We start from the raw sequence: 7,728 nt of genomic DNA on the forward strand, positions 1-7,728 counted from the left end.
TCTATATACCATATATACCATTGAAAAGACAATTTCATCAGCTTTCGAATGCCGAATATGGTCAATTTTTTCCTCTTGGGCGATTAAAGGTATAGTTTGCATGTATGAATCTCGAGATATTTGACTTTTAAATTTCGCTGACTCAGCATATTTTAGCGTTTTTGCTGGTTTTTTGGCTGGTTGGACTAAAACACTCAACGAAGGAATTCATAAGCCTGAAGATCTTCCCTTTCATTTCTTTTGATGTTACCAGCACCACCCTTTTTAGTGTTATAAATGTCAACAATATGAATAATTTATCACTTACCAGAGTAAAACTCTCTGGATATCCCTCCTAGAGTAAAACTCTCTGGATATCCCTCCATCATCTTGGCCTTCTTTACCAAGATATTAGATTTTATATCCACAAAGCTGTGTTCTTTCTATTCCAGCTTTTCGCAAAATGTTCTTTAAAATCAGAAAATTCGAAACCTCTTCGGACATTAATGTATTGATCTTTTTTTGTATCCACTTGGAATTTTGAAATGCACCTCTTAATTTCAACAAGGAGTTCTTCTACAGAAAGGCTTGTTTTTGGTTGAATTTCTTCATTGTTCTCTTGAATTATTTGAACGTCCTCGTCTGATTCAACTCAACAAAGTATTTTGCAGTTTGTCATAAGCACTCTGAAATTTTAACAAGCATTCATTTGCATGTTCGTTAATATCATTTGCGGCATATTGATTATTACATACTGGACAAGGGTAAAAACTGATTTCATTCTCTGTATCCACAAGCTCTGGAAATATAGCAACGTTTGGCACTCCCCACTCTCTGGCTGCAGGAGAGTTGGGAGTTGCTGAAGCAGACAACGACAAACCGTTTGTACTGGTCCAACATCAAAGCTGTTTGGCAGATGATTGTCGTCGTACAACAACGACAGGGAGCAAAAAGTCAAAATCTGACTACTGCACGTCATGGTAGGTGTAGCGAGCCACCATGGCTAATCCACAGCTACTGGAAAAAGCTATGACAAAGTCCATTCGAAGCACCAAGGTTAAAGCCCTTGATCCTCTACTTGACGCATCAAGTCTTGACGAAAGTACCTTATCGTCCCATGACGAACCAGCTCTCAATCCTTCTGGAAGACCTGATTCTAATAGAACTCGACGTGTCAAGTTATCCAAACCCTCTCAATCGTACAAAACTAATACGTTGAACTGCAGAACTCTTTCAACCATATTTTCACGTAAAGAACTTAACTATCTTGTGTCAAAACACGATATCAAAATACTCTGTGTCCAAGAACACCGTTACGTTCATAAACCGAGCGATCCTGAAATTGTTTCCCATGGTATTGGGTAATTGCACACTCTTTACCTCCTCAACCACAACAAATGAGCAAGGAGCATCCATTCACGGTGTTGGCATTGTGTCCACTCTTCCATTCTACCCTTACCAACTTTTGTAGACTCTATTGACGAGAATATTATGATCGCTGTCTTCAAAGGCAACCCAAAAACGTGTGTCTTGTCCTGCTACTCACCTCACAACTCGAGACCTGAACAAGAGGTCATTGACTTCTACGAAACTCTTGATCTGATAACTCACTACCAGGCCATAAAACATTGATTAGGCCCATGTTCAATGTTTTTCATTGACTTTCAGCAAGTTTTATTGACTGTCAAGAGCAAATTATTGACAAAAAATTTACTTTTCATTACTTATATTGACAGTCAATACAAAACATTGACTTTAAAAGGGGAAATATTGACAGTCAATGTAAAATATTTTTTGTCAATAACTTGCAAACAGTCAATGAAAAACATTGAACATGGGCCTAATCAATGTTTTTTGACCTAGTAGTGACTGAAGCTATACCTCATCACAACATGTTACTAATCCAAGGAGATTTCAATGCTAGACTAGAAGGCAAATTTTCCTTCCATGATGATTTTAACAGAAATGGCAAATATTTACGCGAATTTGCAGAACAACATAATCTGGTCGTAGGCAACATCACTTTTCAAAAGCCTCGCAAAAAGCTCTAGACCTGGCGCTCACCACGTGGAGATCTTGCCCAGATAGACTATTGCATGTATAGGAAACGTTGGAGAAACAGCATCCCCACGTTATGAGATCTGCAATCCTTGATACAGACGGAATAGTTTTGAAACGTAGAAGCAGAAGACATCCTCCAGTACTTCTTAGTGACATCGCATTGATCGAAGAAGAAAGAAAACTATCAAAAAGGCACAAGATCTCCTACACCGAGTTGAAACTGATTGCCAGCGGGTTGGTCTTTATCTGAATCCAAAGAAAACAAAGTATATGCTTGTGAACTCGAATGATTCTACCCCTTTAAAAACTTCAAACGATAGTATCATTGAAAAAGTCGATGATTTTACCTACCTGGGTGGTCTGACAAACACTGCTAACGACATGAATGTACGGATTGGAAAAGCTTGGGGTGCAGTTAATGCCCTGAAAGTATGGAAGTCTCCAGTTAAAGTCAGCAGCTTTCAAAATGTCTTGAGCATTGGCGTTTTCAGACGCTGTAACTGGGATCTTCGAACCTCTCTTATTTATCAACTTTTCTCCAGATAGCTCCACCAGACCAACTTTTATTTTTACCACTTTTGGTGCTGGATCGTCTCTTGATGTCTAAATAAAAAAAACACTGTCTGCTCGGGTGAGTTAGGGCAAGTCTAGAACTTTTATTTTTCACACGCGGGATTTTTCTTTGAAAAACGCGTTTTAGAATTTCCGTCTTTTCATTGGTTAAATTTCCGCTGACGAAGCGTTTTTAAGCAATTGTAGAATTTATATGACCGTCTACCGATTTGGAGAGGCTTCACGGATGAAGGGAGGCTTGTTTACTAAATCACTGCAATTTATGACGGCCATCTTGCTTCTTCGAGAGGCACATCATTCACAAACCAAGTTTTTGCACCTCTCATTGAATCATGTGTTACAATTTTCTCATTACAACAGGTAAAAATAATTTTCTTTTGAAGCTTGTTTAAATTTATCGTTTTTTAATCTACCATCAAAGCTAAAATTACCATAGACTTAGGTTTTTTCATGCTTCAAAAATTTTAGAAACAAAAGATTTTGCTTGGGGGCATTTATAACTTGGATAATTTAAATAAATTATGTACTTTTGAGAGGGGATGCCAATAACAAAGGCTGAGAACAAAGCACTTTGAATCCAGGGTAAATGAAACTATCAATGTGTCTGCTCTCCAGCCCTCAATATATATAATCAAATTGATTGAACTATCCCAGACTCCCCCACTTGGTTTAATCGATAATTTCTTCCAATCGAAGACCAATCGATTGCCAGTCATTAGGTAAGATGATGATTGATAGGTATTTTGCTTATCCTTATGGATAATTGATTGGTTCCCCAGGGGATGTCAATCGAACGTTCGATTGCCAATCGAACCAATCGAATTAATCGAATCTACTCGAATCCAATCGAATGATTGATTTTCGATTAGCCGAATTGATCCAACGCCAATCGAATTCTAATCGAAACCGAAAAACATGTGAAATTCGATTGGTTTCGATTGAGTTCGACGAGCTTCGATCAACTTCGATTAACGTTCGATCAACTCCGTTTAACGCTTAAGAATGTTTGCTTAATTCCTGGGGGGGGGGTACTTAGGCAAAAATGAGTGATGAGTATGCGAACTAATCGTATCAATTGAAAAGTATATGCAATCGAAGCTAATCGAAACTAATCGAACGTCAATCGAACACCAAGCGAACGTTAATCGAATCCAATCAAAAAAAAGATGTGAAATTCGATTGGCGTTCGATCAATTCGGCTAATAGAAAATCAATCATTCGATTGGCTTTGATAAAGTTCAATTGATTCGGTAATCGAATTTTTCGATTGACATCCCCTGGTTGGTTATTTTTCATCTATTGGCTATCAATTGTTGATAGATTTTCATCGCTGACGTAATAAGGTCCACAGTGAATTTCTTAACATCAGCCTTTTGTATATTTGCATTATATTTTTTCATCGCTGTCGTAATAAGGTCTAGCATAGCAGGGCCAATAAGGTATATAGTCAATATTCGATAATGATCAAAATATGATCGATATGTAATCAATGGTTTCTAAAAATAATCGATAGATAATTAATATTGATAATCGATAGCTTTGAAATAATTGATTGCTGATTGATTCTCAAGAAGGGGGTTGTTGCTAAAATCTCAGACACGTACTCTCGGTTGTCTATGGTAATAAACATACAGACCAAAATAAACTTACAGTGGGGGTATAAAATTGGAATTAATAAACGTACAGGCTGAAATAAACGTACAGACTGAAATAAACTTACAGGCTAAAATAAACATGGAAAAAGCTACCAATTTTTCAAAAATAGAACATCCAGGTCGAAACGACTGACTTATAAGTCATTATTTTAAGCACTTGTCATTGATCTATAAGAGATATACCTCTATTCTCTTATAGATCAATGACAATTACTTAAATGATCTATAATTACTGTATGTAAGTAAGGAATAAATCAATTGAGTCAATATTTTTTATCAGTTTTTAGAAGAGAAAGTATCTTGAACTTTTTGCACATGTTGAAAATAACAATTTTTTTCCAGTATGAATCAGGCAATATTGGGTCAAAATTAATTAAACGTAAATAAACGTACAGGCGGGAATAAACGTACTGGCGGGAAATTTGACACAAGAAAAATATACGTACATGTACGTTTATTAGGCACCTGAGAGTATGCATGCATAAGAGCATTTAATGTGACCCACTTTTTAATTTTCCAACTTTGAGGCTTTGGTGAAATCTTTAGGCTTAGGGGTATGTAGTCATATCAAATCTTATTGATTTTGACCAATATTGATATAGACAAGTTTAAACAGTCATTTTTTCTGATGTAACAGGTACTCAAATTTTTCTAGAGGGGGTTTTCTTTCAAAATGTGAACAGATAAGGTTTTGAAAAAAAAATCAACATAATTCATCGTCAACATGCTTTTTCCAGTTTGGTTTTTGTTATTCTCACAGACAGAGGATATGAAAAATTAAAAACACAGCAAGAACCGCTAAAAAATTTTTCAGCATATAAATTTAAAAATGTTTTTTTGTCAAATTTGTCAAAGAAAAAAATTGAAAAGTTGTTTTTACAGTACTAGGAATCTTTGTATTTGCTAAGAATCTCAAGTTTTTTTTACTAAATCTTTGTTGTTTTTACTGAGAATCATTGTTTTTACTGAGAATCTGTTTTACTAAGACTCTTTGTTTTTTTTACTATAAGAATCATTGTTATTTTTACTAAGAATCCTTGTTGTTTTTATTAAGAATCTTTGTTCTTTTACTGAGAATATTTGCTTTTACTAAGAATCTTGGATATTGGCTGGCAGTTAATAAATTGTTTCCGCAACCGTTAAATCTTAAATCTTCATTTTGTGTATCAATAAAGATTTTTAGTAAAAACAAAGATTGACTCGGTCCTTTACTGATTATTGTGAAAAATCCCTATGAAATTAAAGGAAGTTGGAAGATAGTTGGCGATTGGCCAAAGATAAGTTCTTGAGAAAATTGTTTACAAAAATTATTTACTCTCAAAAATTAATCCTCTTAAGGTATTTCAATTTCGCTTCTTTTACTTTTAGGATCGCATTGATGCCCTATCTAAGACAATGCAATGTCAATGAACCAGATGGATTACTACCTCAATAATTATGCTGTAGACAAAGAAAATTCAAGTGCAGTTGAGATGGCTGGTTTCGAGAAAAAATTCAAGTATGCTTTTTATCTTTATTTTTTGCTCTTTAGAATTTTCAAAATCATAGATATTGGAATTTTAAATATTTTGTTTAGTTGCAAAAATGGGCCTCAAAGCCTCCTGCAACTCGACTAAATAGAAACAAAAAACAAAAAAGACTATTTTCACTCATTTTACTAAAAAAGTTGAAATGAATTTTGAACTAATTTTGAGAAGTTTTTCATTTTTTGAAGATTGAAAAAGGACTAACATTAAAAAGAAGAGATTTTCTTCACTTTCAGGTATCATCTAGCAACCAAGAAGACTCACAAATCGACTCCACCTATTGTGTTGAAAAAGACCTGATCGAAACATTCTGTGACGTATTTGTGAGGCAGATTGGACAAAAGCAACTTGATATATATTTGAAAACAAGAACCTCAATATTAGTTAACTGAGCACCTTGTTCTGGTCTCACTGGGTATGTGGACGAAGAGGTCCTGAATAGTGATATAAGATATTTTTCACAGATATTATTAAATCTACTTTCAACATGACTAAGTTTTTTATGGAAAAGCCAAATTCAAGCAAAGGAATCTGAAGGAATATATTAGTAAAATAAATATGTCAGGTGATACCAACAACTAGTTATGAATCACGTTTGTATAAAATTGTAAGATATTTTTTTATAAGCACCTTCGCTCCTTTATTTAAATATTTTAGAAAATATGAAAAATTCTTGAATAAAGCTCAAACCATAGACTAACTTTTGAATATTTTATTGAAACTGAAATGAGAATTCATATATTTAGTAGTTGAAATGATGTTAGATTTGTCGATTATTTTATTTCTGAATAAAACAAAAAATCTCATTCACCTGCATTAAATCGCATTAAATTTCTTTTTGACCTCTTTACCTAGGAACTTTGAAAGTAAAGCTCTTTTCTTTTCGAGCAGAAGCTGCCCTTGTCTAAATTTTGGAAAGAAGGTCACGTACAAGTTTTGGCAATGAATATGATGATTGAAGCGCAAGAGAAGGTTTTCCGGGAAATAACGTTAGTTTGGAGCACAAGTTGTTGAATCAATGTGATTAAGAGGGTGGGATTCCGATTTTAAGCGCAAGAGAAGGAAAAGAGCGTTTGGGAAAACAGTTCGTGTTAAATTAACTCACAATTTGTGTGAACATGTTTAAGAGTAAATCAAAAAATCGTCCGATTTAAATCAACACAAAGAATTTTCCGCGAAAATAATTGTTTTAACAAGAATTTGATTTCATTAGCTCAATAAATTTACATAATTTGAGCGGATTGATCCAATTTAAGCGCAATAAAGGTTTTCAAAAAATTCCGTACCCATATAAAAAATCATCTGAAAAGCTGAAGCAATAATTTCAAAAATAACACCGAATTAAAACCACTTGATATCCGAAACATTTTGAAATTTTCCGACCTGAAAAACAAAAAAGAAAACCATTGAATGGACCTTAATGAAACATCTGCCGAAAACGGCACTAATTGTACAAAAATCACTAGTGGACAAGCGAAATAAGAACAACTAGAGCTCTCTCCGCGGGTAGCAATTTCAAAAAAAACTCCAATCATAATATTTTGCTTGGCCGGCATTCAGGAACTTGGTCCAGGGATATATAAAAGTCAGTGGTTTAAGGGGATGGGATTCCGATTTTAAGCGCAAGAGAAGGTTTTCCGGGAAATACCTTATCGGGGAAACTTTTACCAGATTTTTTTATCCCCGACCAAAACTTTTACTCGATTTTTTCCCCTAACCAAAATTCAAATCCAAAATTTTTACGCCTTATTAACGTCGAATTACAAGATCTATTCTCAAGCTAGTGAAGGAAACCATTTTTGGAGAATTTAGTCGGGTGGAAGTGACAAAAATGCCTCTAGGTGCCGATACTTATGAATTCGATCAGGAACCAAAAAGACTTAATTCGAAAAAATAAGCCCGCGGTCCATATTTCAGGGCCTCTCAAGCGGTGA

The 7,728-nt window shown here is 34.7% G+C and overlaps 1 long non-coding RNA gene across 1 annotated transcript; it reads left to right on the forward strand.

Annotated features, from left to right (window-relative positions):
* Window positions 1-2,818: 2,818 nt before the first annotated feature.
* On the forward strand, window positions 2,819-6,547 carry LOC136804225 (uncharacterized). The gene is made up of 3 exons (XR_010846253.1): window positions 2,819-2,973; window positions 5,637-5,766; window positions 6,031-6,547. It is a non-coding gene; the product is annotated as an uncharacterized lncRNA (long non-coding RNA).
* Window positions 6,548-7,728: the final 1,181 nt, after the last annotated feature.

Source organism: Clytia hemisphaerica, unplaced genomic scaffold, assembly GCF_902728285.1.
Source record: "Clytia hemisphaerica strain Z4C2 unplaced genomic scaffold, Clytia hemisphaerica genome assembly, whole genome shotgun sequence".
Classification (NCBI taxonomy): domain Eukaryota; kingdom Metazoa; phylum Cnidaria; class Hydrozoa; order Leptothecata; family Clytiidae; genus Clytia; species Clytia hemisphaerica.